The 21,472-nt window shown below is 33.8% G+C and overlaps 1 pseudogene; it reads left to right on the forward strand.

Annotated features, from left to right (window-relative positions):
* Window positions 1-9,093: 9,093 nt before the first annotated feature.
* Window positions 9,094-17,528, forward strand: LOC131415586 (C-type lectin domain family 12 member B-like; annotated as a pseudogene).
* The last annotated feature ends 3,944 nt before the right edge of the window (window positions 17,529-21,472 follow it).

Here is a 21,472-nt window from a genome sequence, read left to right on the forward strand (position 1 = left end):
AAGGCAACACACTTCCTGACTTCAAACTATATTGCAAAGCTATAGTCATCAAAACAGTATGTTACTGCATAAAAACAGACACATAGTTCAATGAAACAGATAGAGAGTCCAGAAATAAACTCTCACATATATGGTCAACTAACGTTTGACAAGAGTCTTGAATATACAATGGGGAAAGTATCTCTTCAATAAATGGTGCTGGGAAAACTGAACAGACGCGTGAAGAAGAATGAAACAGGACTCCTATCTTACACCATATGCAAAAATCAACTCAAAATGGATTAAAGACAAATGTAAGAGCTGGTATTATAAAACTTCTGGAAGAAAACATAGAAGGTTAGCTCCTTGACATCAATCTTGGCAATGATATTTTGGATTTGACACCAAAACCAAAGAAAACAAAAGCAAAAATCAACAAATGGGACTACATCAAACTAAAAACCTTCTGAAGTGCAAAGCTAACCATCAACAAAATGAAAAGGCAACCTATGGAATAGGAGAAATTATTTACAAATCTCTGATAAGGGGGTAATAGCCAAAATATATAAAGAACTCACACAATTCAATAGTGAAAAATCCACACCAAACAATCTGATTAAATAATAGGAGGAGAGGGGGCCGGCCCCATGGCGCAGTGGTTAAGCGCACGCGCTCCACTGCTGGCGGCCTGGGTTTGGATCCTTGGGGCGCACCCAGGCACCGCTTGTCAAGCCATGCTGTGGTGGCATCCCATATAAAGTGGAGGAAGATGGGCATAGATGTTAGCCCAGGGCGAGTCTTCCTCAGCAAAAAGAGGAGGATTGGCATGGATGTTAGCTCAGGGCTGAGCTTCCTCACAAAAAAAAAAAAATAGGAGGAGGAACTGAATTGACATTTTTCCAAAGATGTTGTGCAAATGGCCAATAGGTGCCTGAAAATGTGCACAACATCACTAATCATCGGGGAAATGCAAATCAAGTGCTCTAAGTTTGCTAATTTCCATAAGCTTATATTTTAGGTTATTACCCATTTAATAATTTAAAATGCTTTAAAGTGACATGTAGAGGGCATACAAATTAATAGTGCATGTGTAATTTATGAAAATAGATCTGCAATGGAGTATTACCTTGAAATGCATTCTTAAAATTTTAAATGGCTGAAGGAGATTAAGTTGAATTGCCTTAACATCATATAAAGGTGATTATTTTAGCTGATTGTCTGAATCATTCTCTCTAGTAACTCCTTTTCCACTTTGAAAACTTGTTTTGTTTTGCATGGGAGCTAGCAACAATTTGAATGTAGTTCAATTTATATATAATGGTGGAGCTGAGAATCTGGGTGCCGTGATCTCATTTCTTCTTTCCTTTCTCCATATCCAACTCTGTGAAACTTGATTTTCCTTCTCCAAGGATATGTTTTATGAATTGGCTATAATCCTTACCCTCAATTTATTTTTGGCTAATGAACAGCTGGAGAAATCTGTATGCCAATTAACTAATTTACAAAACAGAATCCATTTTACATGTCACAATCAAGATCTATACGGCAATCTAAGATACCCTCTGGTTGTTTATAACAGAGTGTTAATACAGAATCAAGCTTAATTATAGTAACATTTCTAAGAACAATTTTGAAGCTATTTCCCTTTTATCTATTTTGCAAAGTGGTGAAGGCCGTAGAAGTGTATCGTGTTAGATTTTAAGTAAACTATAAAATTACCTGAAAAATTTGTTTATAAAGCTAGCATTATCATAGTAATAATTGATTACAAGAATAAAAAGTATATTTGTCCTATATATCCATGAAGAAAAATGCCATTACTCTGATAAATATTTATTAGTAATTTCTTTCAGAATTTCAGATATACTATCCTCAGATATTAACCCTCCTACTTTTTTTTTTAACTTCCCTGATGTATTAATAGGAGAATTTGACCAGCTTCTAGGTAACTTCATGGGCAAAAAATGGAAAATTGCATCCTTATTTTTCACAATAATGACATTAAATAAAGCCTAATGGTCAAATATCATTTTGTTATTGTCAATATGTAAAGTACTTCTAATAAAGTGTGCTGTGAAACATGAGTATGCTTTTTCCTTATTTCCATGTATCTTTTTTTCTTGGATGTAAAACTTTCTCTTTGAGAATTAATGCTGATTCTATTTCTCAGGCCCAGATCCTCTGTGGCAAAACATGTATAAACGAATAAAAGGAGACGGTCAGGTAGAACAACAACAACAAAACAATGGCATTGGCATTGCCCCCAGGAAGGGAGCATGACCGTGGGCGAGGTGGTTCTCCTCCGAGGAGGCCATTTCCAGATAGGGCTGACATCTACTTGGATCTACCTATTGGATTACCTTCCCTGCCCCTGAGGGAACAACTTCCTCAGTCCTGAGAAAGAGGACCAGATAATGCAGTACAAAATCTAAGGCAAGCATCAAGCATATTTTTTCTGTTACCATTTAATGAACACTTAGTACACAGACTTTGTGCTAAGATTTATGAATAAAAGTTCAAAAAAGTGGCTTTTCCCAAGGATCTGAAAGTAATAGGAAAAACCAATTAGGAAACAGATAATTACATGTAATGTGATGAGCTACTCTATCTATCTATCTATCTATCTATCTATCTATCTATCTATCTATCTATTATCTATCCATCATCCATATATCTATCTGTATTTAGCCATATATTGTATAGATATATTACTCTCACATAAGGATTATATTATTTTAATGTGGTCTAAACTTCCTTCAGGATTTCACCTTTATATAGATTATTATCACTAGACTGTGTTGTCCAATAGTTGGAGGTTCCTATACTTGGCATTCTTATTAACCCAAGTCTGGAAAAATAGGCACAGAATCTTCCCTGGATTTCTGACTCAGATAAAGAAGTAACTGATGGTATGTAAGGGTGGAGATTGGAAGGTGAGCAAGAGAAACTCCTCAATATTTATTCCAAAATGACATCTTTTGTAAAACATAAAAACTGGTGTAATTTTAGGTGTTCAGGAGCAACAGACTTTATCAAAGAAAGCATCTCAAAATTTCTTTTGTGTCTACTTCTTCATCTTTTGTGTTTTCAATCTACTCCTAGCCATTTAGGAATCTAGCTGGAAACTATCCATAAAGCATCTGTTATAGTTTATTAAGCATAAAAAGAAAGGAAATGTAAATCGGAAGAAATCTATATAATTATAGATTTTCTGACCCCTTAGAATTTTAGAAATCAGTAATGGATAATATGCTGGTTTTTATATTTATCTCAAATTTAAAAGTATTTTTTTTTTCATCTCATAGGGGATTTCCACATCAACTCAAGGATGCTGAAGATATGGGCACACATTTAAACACATTGACGCAGATTTCAGGTAAGAGTGATAGTATATTTCATTTTAAAGTAAGAATAAGGCTGTTAATTCTTCCCATTTTTTATTTGTCTGTGCTGTAATTTCCCATTATTCAAAGTCTAAGCTATTGCAGAACCCTGGTAAATAAGTTTTGCATGATGAGAGGACACAACTTATTAAAAAGAAGCAGCCGCAATTTCGATCCCTTTGTTCCACTTTTATCAGTGTTAAATAATACCCTTTAAATTTGTTCTGTTTTTTTTTAATTTTTTGTTTATTGCAGTAACATTGGTTTATAACATTGTATAAATTTCAGATGTACATCATTATACTTCTATTTCTGCGTAGATTACATCATGTTCACCACCCAAATACTAGTTACAACCCATCACCACACACATGTGCCGAATTATCCCTTTTGCAATAAACAAAAAATTAAAAAAAAAAAAAAGAAGAAATCTAAAAAAATAAATAAATAATATCCTTTAAACATTCCATTGGGGTTGGAGTAGAGATGCCAGACAAAATACAGGATGCCCAGTTAAGTTTGTATTTCATATAAACAACAAATAATTTTTGTTTGTGTTAGTGTTTCTATGAAAATTACTTGTTTATCTGAGGTTCAAATTTAGTTAGGTGTCCTGTATTATTATTTGCTAAATTTGACAACCCTATACAGATGCTATGCTGGTCATTATAGAGATTAATGTGAAATGTTACAGTCTTTGCAATCAGAAGTTGTATTATACAAAATAGTCATATATGATAAGGATCATATAGAGATATGTGGAAAATTATCATCTTTGTCCTCATGTCGTTTATAATTCAAAATATTTACTGATGAAAACGAACTTTAAAATATTATATGTAGAAAATTCCATTATCTAGTAAATGTTGAAATAAAACCAAAGGAACGTTACCTTAATTGTACATTATTATGTTTTGTTTTGTAAAAAAATAATGAAATGATGTAATTAAAATGTCGAGACTAGTTTTGTTGAACAAGGTTGTCTTGATGATTAAAGTTAGCCAAGAAATGCATCACAAGAATAAAGTGAGATTTCTAATCATCTTGGAAAGTTTTAAGATAAATAATTCATAATTACTCAAATTTAGCGTTTGTTGTAGGTCTGGCTGGAAAAAAAATTAATTTACTTAAAGTTAAGTTACTACAGAAGGACCACATATGCTTAGGTTCATGAGTATATAATACATCCTTTAGTTCTATTTTGTCATATTCTTTTTGTTTGTGTGTTTGTTTATTGCGGTAACATTGGTTTATAACATTGTATAAATTTCAGGTGAACATCATTATACTTCTATTTCTGCATGGATTACATCATGTTCTCGTGTTCCGTCACCCAAATACTAATTACAATTCATCACCACACACATGTGCCTAATTATCTCTTTCGCTCTCCTCCCACCCCACTTCCCCTCTGGTAACCACCAATCCAATCTCTGTCTCTATGTGTTTGTTGTTGTTATCTACTACTACTTAATGAGTGAGATCATACTGGGAGGCTTGGCAAAAGGCAATTGACTTACAAAAACTGATCTATCAAAACAACAAAGCTTGGATGAAAATCCAAATTTGTTGACTCCAAGTATATTGACTCCAACACAGGTTTTCTGAAACTATCCAGTGCTTTTTTCATTATATTATACATTCTTCAATTCAGTTTAGTCAGGAAAGCCTTATATTTTCAATCAGAAAGTGAAGGAATTCTACTGTAGGTTGTAAGATTGTGTATAATTAGAAAAAATGAGTTTATAGAGATGACATTCTTAACTGAATATAGTCAGCAATTATTAAATATAAGAAGGTAAACGGGGAACAAGAACAAATTTGTTATGCAGCTATGATTTCTAAATGAAAAGGGCAAAATTTATTAACAAAAGAAAAATTGGAAAATAATGCCTATAGTGATGTGAAAAATGAAGAATGATGGAGAAATAATATGTTGATTTTCTATTTTATTTAACAGTTTTAAGTATTATTTGTTGTTTTATGTTCTTATAAATGTAAAGAGTGCTCCTTATAAAAAATTTTTAAAAATACATTAGAGCTCGAAGAAGAACATAAGCGACAGCCACGATATACTGCTTAATAGCATCTACTGGCAACATTTTAAAGTACACACTTCCATTTCCTTTCTATCCTTGTATGATTTTAAGTTATATATTTTTTTTTCTTCAGCTTTATTGAAATATAATTGACATATAAAATTGTAAGATATTTAAAGTGTACATTGTGATGATTTGATATACATATACATTGTGAAAGGATACTTCACATCTAGTAGTTAACACACCCATCACACCACATATATATATGTATGTATATTATATATATATATACAAACATATAACATTTTGAGTGGTGAGAACATTTAAGTTCTACTCTCTTAGCAAATTTCAATTATAAAATACAGTGTTATCGACTATAGTCACCATATTATATATTAAATCCTCTGATCTTATTCATCTTATAGCTGAAAGTTTGTATCCTTTTACCTACCTCTCCCTATTTCTCCCACCCCCACCCCTTGGCAAGGAATTTTCTACTCTCTGTTTCTATGAGTTTGACTTTTATTCAAGATTCTACATAAGTGATACCATTCAGTATTTGTCTTTCTCTGTCTGACTTATTCCACTTAGCACAATGCCCTCAAGGTCCATTAATGTTGCAAATGGCAAGATTTCCTTCTATTCCATTGTGCGTGTGTGTGTGTATGTGTGTATATATATATCACATCTTATTTTCTTAATCTATTCATCAGTTGATGCACACTTAGTGTTTTTCTATATCTTGGTTATTACAAATAATGTTGTAATGAACATGAGAGTGCAGATATCTGTTCAAAATCCTGTTTTCATTTCCTTTGGACATATACCCAGAAGTAGGATTGCTGTATCATATGGTAGTTCTATTTTTAATTTTTTGAGTAAATTTCATTCTGTTTTACAGAGTGCCTCATCAATTTATATTTCCATTAACACTGTAAAACAGTTCCCTTTTCTCCACACCCTGGCCAAACTTATTATCTTTTGTCTTTTTGATGATAGCCATTCTAACAGGGGTGAGGTGCTATTTCATTGTGGTTTTGATTTGCATTTCCTTGGTGATTAGTTATATTGAGCACTTTTTTACGCACCTGTTGGCCATTTGTATATCTTCTTCATAAAAATGACTATTCAGTTCCTCTGCCCATTTTTTAATCAGATTGGGTTTTTTTGTTTGTTTTTTGTGTTTTTTTGCTATAGAGTTCTATGAGTTCTTTATATATTTTAGATATTAACCCCTTATCACATATACTTTTTGGAAATATATTCTCCCATTTCGTAGGTTGCCTTTTCATTTTGCCCTGCTGTGCCATAGCTTTTTAGTTTGAAATAGTCTTTTTATTCAATTTATCTACATGAACATATGACTATGCTGTAAAGTAGATTTTAATAAAGTGAGTATATTGAATGTATAGTATTTCATTATATTAATAGCAAATTAACCAATCCCTCATTTATGGACATACATTGTTTCTAATATTTCTGGTCCTTGGATATAATACAGCTATGAGCATTCTCTAAGATAAAATTTGCCCATGATGTGAATTTTTTTTATGCTGAATCATTCTTTGCTTTTACTTCCCTATCTCTATTAGAATTTCTTTGAAAACATGAGAAATGTAATACATGTGCAAAATGATGCCTAATAATGAAGCAAATATGAAAAATTTTTTCCTTTCCCCTACAGTCGCACTTGCCTATGATCACCAATGTAAATAATTTCCTATGCTTATATGAATTAAATAAACATATTTGCATATACAGTGGTCCCTCGGTATCCGCAGGGCATAGTTCTAGGACCCCCACAGATACCAAAATCCTGGATGCTCAAGTCTCTTAGTCGGCAGTCCGTATTCGTGGGTTCCGCATCCGTGGATAGGAGGGCCAACTGTTTTTTCTTCTAGCTGTTTTTCTTCTTCTTCCCTTCCTCTTGTTCCTCCTCATTTTTCTTCCTCTTTTCCCTTCTTCTATGCAATTATGCATGCCTATTACTATGCAGCTTAGTTTTTGCTCCTAAATAAAGAGCATATAGACCCTTCCTTCTAGTTTGTTCTTTAAAAAGTTCTCTCTTTAAGACACATGGATATATGACTACCTAAGTGGAGAGGTGATTAATCATATCACAAGGCTACAGTACAATAAGTTTATTTTACTCTAATAGAATGGATGCACCCATGAATGGGATACTGTATATGTCTACATAATATTTTTCATATTTGCTTATTATAAGTGATATTCAAACTTTTCCTTCTTCCCACTTATACTTATCTGAATTTTGACCCAAGGCAATGCAATCAGATTTTTAAATTTAGAGTCAAAAAGTAAATAAAATAAAAATGAATTACAATATAGGCAGAAAATCAATGTAGGATTTTTTTGATTAAGCCTCTGCTCTCTCCATCCCTGACTTTAGTGAGATCTTTGAGTGAACAGTGACAGTTACAATATCCTTTTTAGTCAATAAATCTTGCATTACATATATTAAAAGATAAAATGTGATATGCGTTTAGGATTACTTGTAAGACTATTTGATCTGAACTGGACATAGAAGGATGGAAAATTTATGACAACTGCCTGTATCTGAGGTATCTTGTGTGGTTTCAACCAAGCTGGTTCAAATATATGTTAGTTTCTATGAGGTTATAACCCCAATGAGAAAGAATCTTATGTCTATTTTTGTTTATGTACAGTATCTATTTCTACCGACTACAAATATTGAGCTTCTTTCGTGTGAGACCAAGAAATAGCCAAAAGTAGATTGTTGGTGGCTACCCAATCATACTTCTGTGAATAGAACTTTTTACTTGAAAAAAAGTTGGGGGGGGTGAAAAACTGTAAGCAAAACTGTCAATATCTGGATATAGATTTTATTACATGGTTTCTATCTTCAAATGTTATTTCATATAGACTGCCATTTAAATCCACTTTTGGTTAACAAATATCTGTTATTTCCAGTATTATTCCTTTTCTTATTCCTCTGGCTGTCTAGTCTCTTAATTTCCATATACCTACATCTTCCTTCACTACATACTCAATCTCTTGAGAATTTTCACTCTAGACTACCCGATTATAATTTTTTTGGATGACAGTGGCTTTTCCTAATTTATTTCGCGAGTGATAGAGTATTACCTATACAAACCAGATACTATTAAAAGTCTTGTTGTACTGGGGCCGGCCCGGTGGCGCAAGCGGTTAAGTGCGCGCGCTCCGCTGCGGCGGCCTGGGGTTCGCTGGTTCGGATCCCGGGCGCGCACCGACGCACTGCTTGGTAAGCCATGCTGTGGCGGCGTCCCATATAAAGTGGAGGAAGATAGGCACAGATGTTAGCCCAGGGCCGTCTTCCTCAGCAAAAAAAGAGGAGGATTGGCGGATGTTAGCTCAGGGCTGATCTCCTCACCAAAAAAAAAAAAAAAAAAAAGTCTTGTTGTACATAATTTAATTAAACAGGGGCAATTTTAAGTTTTGCAAACCTGTTAGAAATATATCCAGTTATTGATTCATGTTTCCTCTGTGGTTTTTACTGAAGTAAATTAGTATCATACAGCTGTAAGTAGCTGTCCCACCTTAGGCTAATCTGGACTTCTCATCAACTCTAGGAGGAGAGTGGTAGAAATATCTCTTCATTCACCTACCAACATCTTTGTAGGATCTCCTTCACCATTGGGACAAGAAATCATCCAGAAGGCTCCATAATGTCAAATGCTTCAGACTGTGAACAACCTCCAGGTATTTTTTTTTTTTAAATCTAAATGTCTTATGCCATTTTAATGAAAATAAAATTTTAGTTATTTTTATCTGTCAACACTGATGGTTATGATTATAGCAGTGACATAAACGTCTTATATTTTCTGGAATATTTCCCAGATATACCTAAAAGAGTGCTTTTAAATATGATTAACAGAAATAATTATCTACTTCCTGTATCCAAAGTGTAACCAATCAATTTAAATATTTTTAGAAGAACTGGATGGACCATTGGGTAGAAATATGATTTGAGTGTCTTTGATCTTGCTCCTACTGTGTTTGTATTTCTTACAATCTTTGAAAATAATAAACTTCTAATCTTATTTGCTTTACAAGGTTATAAATTAATTATATATTTTCTATGCCAAAAGAAACCACAGAGCAGAGAGAGACAATCCTGTTGCGAACTTGGAACCAACCCTTGCCCTTCCTCCTCCTCCTCCTCCTCCAGAGGATGAAGGGGGCCCAATTCCTGAGCGAACCAACATGGATGGTAAAGTACACATACTAGATTTTATTCGTTTACGTTCTCTTTTTGTTATCTTAAGGAACATTTTCCCCTTATTTTACTACTCTCTAGTTGTTACTATTTGGAAATTTTTCGATTTAGACAAAATATAGAGATTAAAATATTTTAAAAATATATATAGAAGTAAAAAAAAGAGTATTTGCTCACTTTGAAATTCTCATGTATTAAGGAACATGTTTAAAGATAAAAAAGAAGCTGTTTGTCCAAATTTAGTCTTGTTTCCTCATATCAAACTTGTTTCCTGAGACACTTAAACAATATGATCAAAGTCTAAAATTCAGGAGATATGTAAAAAGACAAAAAGTAGAACACTAGTACATGATTGCCTCCTCTTGATCGTAATTAAACTTAACATCATTTAGTTAGAGCAGGGATTCTCGACTCCAGCGTTGCTGACACACTGGGGCGGATAGCTCTTTGCTTTAGGGAGTGTAGGATTGTTGGATGTTTAAGAACATCCCTGGCTTCTACCCACTAGATGCCAGTATCACCCACTCCACAGTTATGTCACCAAAAATGTCTTGAGATATTTACAAATGAGCCCTGGGGGCAAAATTGCCCCTGGTTGATAGCTACAGAGTTATATTTTTCAGAAAATTAAAGAAAGTTTTGGACATAGATTCTAAATATAACCATTCTTTTTGATGCAGTTTTTTACCCTGTTTCAAAAGTGTAATTTTTCTATAATATAAGGAAATATGTATTTTTTACACTGGAGCATATAAATTTATTTTTGTGGGAAATACATTTACCAATTAAAAGATTCTAAGCAGTGATTTCTGAAAATTTACCTTCTAGAATGTGGAGATATAACATATTTTTGTGAAACTTAATAAAATTATAGATGTTTTGGGGCTAAAGCAAATATCATCTGGTTTAAACATTCCCTAAGACTTACAGCAATTCTTTATGAGGGGAATATGCTACTAGTCATCAAGTTCAAATAAATTCCATCTTAATAATAAAATAGATTTAAAATAATTAAGCATTTCTGTATTTGATCATATTAATGGGGATAGTGTAATTTGAACTGAAATTTTATGCCTATTATTTAAAGATATTTAATAATATCTTGTATGTAAAATTTTCATCTGTGCTAGAGGTCCCTAAGACCACTCTCAGGTTTGATGATTTACTAGGACAACTCACAGGATTCCGTATATAGTTGTACTTAGAACTCAGATTTATAACAGTGAAAGGAGAGCAAACATGATCAGCAAAGGGAAAGGCACATGGAGTGAAGTGTGGGGGAGACCAGGCTCAAGCTTCCAAGGGTCCTCTCCCAGGAGAGTCACACAGGTTACGTGAATTCCACTAGCAACAAGTTGTGACAATGTGTCAAATGCTGCCCACCAAGGAAACTCATTAGAGAATCAGTGTTCAGGGTCTTGATTGGGGGTTGATCACATAAGCAGCCCCTGTGGCATGTAACAAAATTCCAGACTTCCAGAAGGAAAGCAGATCTTCAACATAAACTATATTGTTTGCACAAACAGTTTAGGCATAGTGAGCCAGTCTTATCAGTTTATAGTGGTAGGAACCCTCCTGAAATCTAAATTTCCAGACAGCAACCAAGGCCAACATTCTAAGTAGGCCTTTGAGGATAGCAGTCAGGTCTGCTATGTTAACTCTTTTCTGCACATTCTGTTAAATAAGATTTTTTTCCTCATTCAGCCTAATAGTTCATAGTAATTCACACATTGGATATTATCTTTCAGAAAATTTAGGACAGTTTAAGGACAAAAATAAATGGAAAATAATGATATTATTCTTTCAAATTACTGGAACTCACATTATGTCTGATTATCACTCATTCTGTTTCTTAGCTTCTCCTTTTCCCTTTCGTCTATATGGAATAATTCCTGTGATCCTGGGAATCTTCAGCCTGCTGCTCTTGATGTTATGTGGATTCTTTGTTTATCTGTGTAAGTCTGATTAGTTAGGCGAAAGAAAGAATAGACTGTTTGCCGGATTATATTTCTTTAAATATATTTCAGATAATACTTTTTGACAAATGTTTTATTGCCAATTTGAACAGGAAAAAATGACATGAAAGTATCACAACAATTTACTATATGGATGAATTTGACCTGTGAGTGCTCAATAACTACATATTTTTTTCAAAGGAGGCTGCATAGTTACAATATCTGCAGAAGATATTAATGATTGATTCATACTATTATTTTGAAAATTACAACTTACTAAGAAATTTAGCTTGATGAATTTGCAACTGTCTTTACTTTGAAAATATGAAGTAACTTCTTTTACAATTTATTCAGTGTCCATGCCTCCAGCAGCCTAAATTGGATCAAAAGAATGTTTTCGTTATTATTAAAATTATTTGCAAGTGGTTATTTAAAAATTGTAGTTTCTCGTTGATAACAATAGTTTGAAACTCAAAATTCTGTAATTTTGATTAGGAAGTGAAATTCTGTATATTACATCAACCAGTCATTTGATATGATTTTTGTTGTTGTTGTCTGTTTTAATTGAATTGAACCATTGTTCTACCAATATAAACACATTCAATCCTGTAAGGCATTGAGATATCTTAGCTTTAGGCATAGACTTTAGAAATAGTAGTGGATAAATGAAAACATACTTAGCCAAATATCTTTTTATAATTTGAAAACACTTATGGAGAACTTTATTAAGGGAAAAATTATAAAAATTAAACTTCACAATCTAATGCAACACTGTTTCATAATTGAGCATGTGTTTTAAACGTCTTGAATTCTTGTTCTTAGACTTTCAAAGTGTTCAGTCATCAGAGAGCAAGCTGAAAAGCCTTAACCACTGGATTAAGTCTTTCCAAAACAAAGAAGAAACGTTTCTCCAGGTCCAAAAAGTTCTTGGTGAAAACAAAGGTAATATTAGAGATAGACTAAACTATCTTTACAGAATGCTGTATTGTTTTTCTTGTTGTAGCCCCAAGATGGTTGGTTGCATAGTGCAATAGGCAACTCTCTAACACAGCAGCATGGCAGTTTTGATGGCTTCTTGCCTCTTTTAGTTCTTCGTGTCATCTTCTGAAACTGAGTGAATTTCACATTTATCAAGCATAGCCTCCTATATTAATTAATTCGTTTATTCAAATTTATTCAATACACACTGCATACTGGCCACTAGGTTGGTGATTGACAATAAATACGATATGAACCCTGTTCTTGGCGGGCTTAGAGAAAAACATATAAACCAAAAATAAACCCAAGTGTTATGGTGTGCAGGAGAGGTATATATAAGATGTTCATGGAGCATGGAAATGGAAGAACTTAAACATGTGAAAATTAATGATGTTTTCGTAGTTTCTAAATGCCTCCTAAGGAGAGGAGTTCAAAATACTAGAATAATCATAAAGCTTCATTTTTGCTAATTAAATTGTAATGTAAAAAAAGTCTATGTTTATGATCAATAAATATTTCACAAAGACCTTGCATCAAAATATTAACTTTTTCTTGTGAGATATCGAGTCTATATTGAAGAATTAAATCAACCATGTGAGAGTCCTTTAGTGATTGGTTTTGTTAAAAGGCTGGTTTCTTTTTTCTATTGAGATCCAGTTGACAATTGACATTGGCTAAGTTTGAGGTGTACAAAGTGTTGGTTTGATACATTTATGTATTACAATATGATTACTACAATAGCTTTAGCTCACACCTTTATCATGTCACATAATAATCATTTCTTTTTTGTGTTGAAAACAATTAAGATCCACTCTTTAAGCAACTTTGAATTTATAATACAGTATTGTTGACTATCATCACTATATTGTGCATTTTTCAAGGCTGCTTTTTAGGCAATCCATTATCTCAGCCAGAGATGAAACTAATTCAGTAGGGAAGGAGAGTGGTCTAAAATTATTTGTATAGTTTGCCACTTGATCATTATCATTATTATGACTCTTGAAATAGCGCAAAAATCAGATGTAATATGTATTCTCATCTAATGTTAAGTCTCGTTGTCCCATATAGAAACCCTGGAGTGGCTCCGAAACCAGAATGAGTATCTCATTGAGGCTTTACAGGAACTAAAGGCCAAACAAGGTAATCTGGAAGTGAGAAAATTCTGAGTTGACAATAATTCTTAATGACAGCCTCAATCACTTAAGAGAGAAAACTTATGAAGCCATAAGGCCTGTTTGTGAAGTTCTGTGAAGTCTGAGGTATAAATATTTTCTTTCCTAGGAGACAGGTGTGGACCTCCTCTGACTCACTGGGTACAATACAGAGACCACTGCTACCACCAAACCACGGAAATGGTCTCTTGGTTAAACTGTTCTGATCTTTGTGTCTCTTTGAATGCTACATTTTTAAAGACAGAAAGGAGTAGATTGATGGTGAGATTGTATATCATTCTTAACTTCTGGGATATGAACACATTGTAGGTACCAGTCAAAGGAAGGGCTCACCTGTAGCTCTAAGACTGGGGAAAGGGACACTCTCTTGCTTTATTTTTTACTCATCTTTCCCAGGTGTGCTCCACTTTAGCACACTTTTCTTTTACCAACACACCAGTCATGCTCTCACTGTAGAAACAATGCATTCGCTGTTCTCTGTGCATGCAATGTTCTCTCAGATATAGCCACGGCTAACTACTTCACCTCCTTCAAGTATTGATTCAGTTGTCTCCTTAATGACACTTGTCTTGATAACCCTATTTAAAATTGCAACTGCATATAAGTGTCCCCCCAGCCGCCCTCTGTACTCTTAGTTCTTCTTACCCACTCTAAATCTTTTATGGCACTCGTCGCCTTCTTACATGCCATATCATTTACATGTATGTTGTTAATTTCTATATGGCCCAAATCCCCCCAAAGCAGACATTTTTGTTCAATGATATATATCAAGCTCAAAAAACAAGCACAGGGGCTGGCCCATGGCATAGTGGTTAAGTTCAGCACACTCTCTTTTGGCCTGGGTTCACAGGTTCGGATCCCGGGAGCAGATCTATATCACTTGTCAGCCAGGCTGTGGCAGCAACCCACGTACAAAATGAGGGAAGATTGGCAAGGGTGTTAGCTCAGGGTTAATCGTCCTCAAACAAAAATAATAATAATAATAAAAAAGTCACAAAATTGGATAAATGATAAAATGAGTTAAGAAAAGTAATTCATATTTTGATGTAGTGGCCTCTTGAATATAAAACTTTCTGTTAGCTACCTTTTTTGTCTTCTTTGTATTTAATTCCTGCTTCAAGAAAAGTACAGACACTGCAGTACTGGAATATTTTTTTGATGTTTCATTTATCAATGGGCATATATAGACTGCATTATTTTTATTTTTATGATGCTTTTCTTTTCACTTGATGTAAGTTCCATATTTTTCATCTCTAATATGATTTTAGTCTTAATATTTCTGTGTATTTTGGTTCCATGAAGAGTATCATGAAGTTACTTACAGCAAGTTCTACTTGGCTTGGCCTGTCTTATAAGGAAGAGAACAATGAACGGAAGTGGGTGGATGGCTCCCTGCCTTCTCCTGGCCTGTAAGTTTCTAGAATAGAATCCAAGTTTTATTCTTTTTACAATATCTTTTGCTTAAAGAGCTGGAGGAAATAGAGAAGATTACTGGGGACAGAATTTAGATCTTTTTAATTCTTTCGTTCTTGTTATTTTATATTATACTGTCAATAATTATATAAATCATAAAGTCATTTAGATATTTCATAATTTGTGTAAGTATGCCTCTACTATTAGAAGATCTGTCTGATTACAATTTCAGATAATAAATATAATGTGGGGAAGAACATCCTTATATATGAATTTTGGAACATCTCTGGTATTTATAATGAGAAGAAGTATTTAATTGTCGTTCCTCTGCCAAAGAATTTGGGCCTTTTTATGGTTTTAAATACATACTGCTAAATTGCCATCTAGAAACATTGCATTAGACAGCTGTGGCAAAAATAAATATATTAGCAAGCTGTTTCATCACTCTGCACCAATCTTAATTAATATTTCAAATTTTTGATAATTTTGATAGCTGATTATTTTTATTTTGTTCTTTTAGGTTATATTCTTCTGCTGTTTAGTGAGGCTGTTTTTCCTATAACCTATATCAATAATGTTTCCCATTATATCATATTTATGTTTTGTTTCTTGGTACCATTTCTTATATACTAAGTTTGTAACTTCTCTTTCAGATATGTCTTGCCATTTTTCCCCTTTGGTAATTTGCCTTTTGAGTTTATTTGCTTTTATTATGTGAACAAATGGTTAACATTTAAGTATACTGACATTGTCTTTATTCATTTGAAATTTATTTTGGGATGTGAGGGAGAAAGCTAAACATGTACGCGTGTGTACACATATAGATATAATTACATCTGTCTCTCTATGTATATATTTCAATTAGGTAATTAGTTGTCAAAGTACTGTTAAGTGATTCATTATTCTTCCATTGTTGATTTTAATGTCATATTTATCATATACTAAAAATTTAATATTTAAATAATTTATATCATTTAAATAATTAACAATTTGTGTAAATATTTTGTGTGTAAACATAGTTGAATACTTTCCTGCACTTGCCCATACTATTGCATGAAATTGTGAGTCTATTCCTACTTTCATGCTTGATCATTTTAATTATTAGAATTCTGTGACTTGAAAGTTTTCCTTTACTTCAAACCTTGTGCAATGTTTGGTACATAGAGCACTCAATAGGTAAGTTGAGTTAATGAATGGAGGAATATATAAAAATATTTTGGCAATTTATTTTTCCTTACACAGTTCTAAATTCTTTTTTTTCTAATTCCTTTGACATTTTGAAGAGGAATGTATTATGCATTTAATAAATGAGTAGATAAACTTTACCCTTTTCCAGACTATACTACCTGACCATTTTGCTCTAGAGTTAATGAAACGTAGTTTTGTTGATATTGACCTAAAATGTTCTTTATAATCTAGATCTCTAGTCAAAGACTAAATTTAACCAGAGTATTTGATAGCATCTGCCCTATGGCATTTATCTCAGTGGTTATTTTGAAAATTGAAGTGCACAATAGAACAAAGGGAAGTGTAGTGACATATTACATATGTATTATACACACACACATATACATGTATATAATATTCAAAATTTCATTACTAACTTTGGCTGATATGAATGTATTTACATTGATGCAATGCATTTACAAGTAAAATATCCTTCCTCTAGTTGTAGCTGTACATGCATAATTGAATGGTTTCTAGCATGCCAATCTCTACGTAAACATAATTTTATATCCCAGGTCATGTGTCCCATTTTTTGTGCTATTGTCACAATTTTCCAGTCAGATCATTCTCTTCCTATCTATACAGGTGTATTTTTTCCCACTTATAATTAATTGTCACATTTTGTGAAGCTTATTTGTTATTTATATAACTATCTCATTTTTTGCATGTGTGAGGAAGCTTGGCCCTGAGCTAAAATCTGGCCCATCTTCCTCTATTTTATATGTGGGATGCTGCCACAGCATGGCATGATGAGTGGTGCGTAGGTCCACGCTTGGGATCCAAAGCCACAAACCCCGGGCCGCCGAAGCAGAGCATGCAAATTTAACCACTATGCCACCAGACTGGCCCCTATCTCATTTTGTTGCTAAATGTATAAGTTCTTTGAAAAGAGAGAGAGAACCTTGAGTTCCCCACAGTACCTGGTATAATGAATTTCACATAGTAAGTTCTTAAGTAATGCTATTTAATCTGAATACAATGAGTATAGCCAGTGACTTGTGTTTTCTTAATTTCTCAGGCATTTACCAGAGCCAAGTCTGGATTTCCAGGGGAAATGTGTGTATGTAAATGCACACACCGTTGGTACTGATAACTGCACCAGATCCTCTTCATGCTTGTGTGAGAAGGCTGTCCACTGAAAAATCAGAAGAAGATTAAAAGAAGTGCTATGAGGTTCACATCACCATACTATTCCTGATTCAAGATCTGCCTGCCTTTATTCTATTGTTATTTCATGTTGTTTGTAACTCTTTTTTTCGTGGCAGAAACTGATAAATGAGTTTCTGATAGAAGGAGGCAGGGTATAAGATTATAGGAAAAATATCGGGGTATCCCAGGAAACTTAGAAATTTCAGAACCACTTTGATTTTGTGAGAATTATATAAGTGAAATAATAAACATATAATTTGTCATGAATACTTAACCTTTCGCTCTTTTTTATATTTTAAAATTTATTCATTTAGAATTGTGACCTCATGGAAAAAAGCCTTCAGGACAAATACAATGAGAAATATAAGTGATAAATGATTTAACATATAACATACAAAAAATGGCAGACATGCAAAGAAATATCAATAGGAACGTAAAGTAAAATAAAATAAAATTTCATTACAACAAATTTCTGAAGTCGTCTATTTTCCAAGTTGCTTGCAGAGATCTTCCTTCCTAATAGATTTTAAATATGTCAATTTCACTTACATTAATTCCTTGCTTCTTGTCCTACTGAAAAAGATACATTTCCTGTCAGAGGCTACTTTTGAGTAGACTCTGGATCCATTTCCCTCTACCTCCACACTGTTTCAAGTTTTTATTTCATTAATTAACCTCCTCCCATATCTGCAACCACTTCCTTTAAAAATGCATTACCTTCAAAACATAAACACAGCCATATATCTCTACCATCCCGTTAAATTCATGTCCTCTTCTATCCCCACTTCTGTAAGTTTCTTTTCAAAATAAATATACTTGAGTGAAAAATCTTTACGGATTATGTACTTTCTCACTTTCCAATCATTATTCAGAACACTGTTATCTGTCTTCTTTTCTCCTTTTTATTGAGACCGCTTTTAAGACACTAATGATCTATTTGTCATTCATTCATTCATTTATTTTGAATCTCTTTATGTATCTGTTTCTGTTTTATGCAGTAAGTTTAATTCATGAATCCAATTTATTTCAATGCCTATATTATTTGATCTATCAACAGCGTTTTACTGGCTTACTTATTTCATTCTTCTTGATTTACTATTATTATTATCTTTGGACACAGTATTATTTTGCTTTCAACAGCTGTGTCTTTCTTAGTTTTCTTCCTACCACTCTGGTCCTGTAGTCTTAGTCTCCTTTATGGATTTTTTTCTAGTTGCACCGCAATGATTTTTAGCTTGACAGTTTCACTAGGGAACTTTTGTTTCCTTTAGGATGACATTTGATTTATTAACACAGGTGTGGTAGAGAGACTTTTGGTGTAAGAGGTAAGAGACCAGGCCTGGACTCAAGTATCTTCTATTACGCTTCTTATATATTTGACATCCTGCAAGTTAGTCTACATCTATGAGTTCAGTTTCCTAATTCATAAGATTGAGTTGATAATAGCTGTAACTCACAGTTGTCTGAAGATTAAATAGGATCATAAATGAAGTATTTAGAATAAGACCACAGTAAGTGTTCAATAGATGTTAGCTATTGTTTTAGATGAGAAGAAAATTTTTAAGCTCCTCGTAAACTATGAAGCACTGTATGATTTAAAAGTATTCTTATAATAAATGATGATGGTACAATGTAGAAATTTTGGTGAGTGAAATGCATGCTATTCATACATATCACATTAACCTCTTTAATTTCCATCCCTTTTTATGTCGTTCACTTCTTCCTGTTTCCATATTTTTTTTTTTTTTTTTTTTTTTTGTGAGGAGATCAGCCCTGAGCTAACATCCGCCAATCCTCCTCTTTTTTTGCTGAGGAAGACGGCCCTGGGCTAACATCTGTGCCCATCTTCCTCCACTTTATATGGGACGCCGCCACAGCATGGCTTACCAAGCAGTGCGTCGGTGCGCGCCCGGGATCCGAACCAGCGAACCCCGGGCCGCCGCAGTGGAGCACGCGCACTTAACCGCTTGCGCCACCGGGCCGGCCCCCCTGTTTCCATATTTTTCATTCGATTACCTACACTCTTATCTACTATCTTCCTTTCCTTTTATCTGTTGTACAAATCAGACTTTACTAATGACATGTGACCGAAACAGGATTCAACCCAGCTTGGGAAAAATGTGAAAACTTTTGGAAATATAATTGGTTATTACATATAATTGAAGAAAACTTTGAATAAACACATCATAAGAAAGGTAGTGATACAGCTTAGCCACAGGGAAAACAGGAGCTAGGGGCTTGAATTCTACCAGCATTCTCTGCTGCTTTTCTCTGCCTGTCTCTTTCAGTGTAGGTTTTATTGTTTTTTCATGAGGATAGATTTCTTTCATATCATAGGAAACATGGACAATAAGTACTCTCAGGCCTCCTAGCTTATAGCTTCTATTATAAGAGAGATTCATCTCATTTAATTTCACTAGAAAAAATAATAAATAATACTACGTTAAGGGAGGGCTAAGCCCTAAAAAATATGGCCACTATAGCCATATGTATTGGAGTGTGGGGCGTTCTCAGGAGAAAGGATGTATGCTGGCTGACAATAGCATAGAAGACCCCTACAATTATGCGCTAATTTTTCTTGTACAACCAAAATGTACCACAAATCAAATATATTCCTCAAGAAAGCCTAGACAATTTAAGAAAAAGTGAATGAAATAATAGCAAGCATATACGTAAAATTTACTTAGTGCCAAGTGCTGTTACAAGTGATTTACATGTATTAACAAATTTGATTCTCAAGATATTTAATAGAAGAGAGAAGTAGTTAACTTTTCTAAGGTTATTAAACTTGTTAGTAAAAGAGCTAGAATTTGACATTAGACATTTTAATTCAAAGCCCATGCCCTGAAACACATTACAGTATATATCTTCTCATATACCTACTCAAAGAAGCATCTAGCATAAGCATAATATGACATTTAATGGCAGGTAAGATTATACTGGAAGCCTTATAAAATAGTGAATACAAATTTCTAATGATTCTATATTCAATTCAAAATAGCATGGAATTCAGAAGACTATACAGGCTTTTGCAGTTTTTCTGTAGAACTAGAGCGACAGTAAAAGAACATGTTCTTTCGGGAGTAGGTGTAAGAGACACAACTCAGATGTAAGGGTGAGTCAGGAGAGGAATTCTAGTAAATTTTATGTCTAGAAATATATCTTGATATACAGCAGAAGTCTCAATATATTTTTGAATATGTTGCAAGTCAGTTTCCTAGGGAAACTGTATCTGAAACAAAGCTTTTTGTATGAAAAGTGCTCTTGGGATCAACACTTTGTGGGAAAGAAGGAAAGTATTGGACAGAATGAGCTGTGATGAACTCAGAGGTGAGCTTCAGTCAACTTCAGGGGGATTTCTGAGGCTAGGAAGGTCCTTCAGAATAATCCCGAATTGGGCCTTCATACCTCTTGTATCACACAGACATGGGATGCAGGTAACTCATAGGAAGAGTAATGATCTTGAGTGAGGCAGATGTCTTAAACTCCGGGCATGTCTGGGCTTAGAGCTAAGAGCTGTCATCTGGCAGCATCTATGGAAATTAGCACTGCAGTCCTGAAGGGAAATCAGGGTACAGCACAGCCTTCATGACAGAAAAAATAACCAGACCTGAAGGATTTGGTTGGAATTAGGCAGGAGAAGTCGAAGTTACGGATAAGAAATTTTCTGTAGAGAAAACAGCATATATAAACAACCATAAGGAAGAGATTGAATCCATTTCAGCTGAAATAGAATGTAAAGAAAGACTGAAAAACATTTAAGAACCACTCATGGCTGCATGCTGTTAAGGAGTTTAGATTTTACTTGGTGGGAATCTACTCAAGTGTTCTAAACACAAGAATATTTAATCAAATTTGTGTTGCAGAAAGATCTCAATTGCTGTGACATGGGCAATGAATGAACTGAGACTGATGTTGGAGTCAATGAGACTAG

The sequence above is a fragment of the Diceros bicornis genome, chromosome 17, assembly GCF_020826845.1.
Source record: "Diceros bicornis minor isolate mBicDic1 chromosome 17, mDicBic1.mat.cur, whole genome shotgun sequence".
Lineage (NCBI taxonomy): Eukaryota > Metazoa > Chordata > Mammalia > Perissodactyla > Rhinocerotidae > Diceros > Diceros bicornis.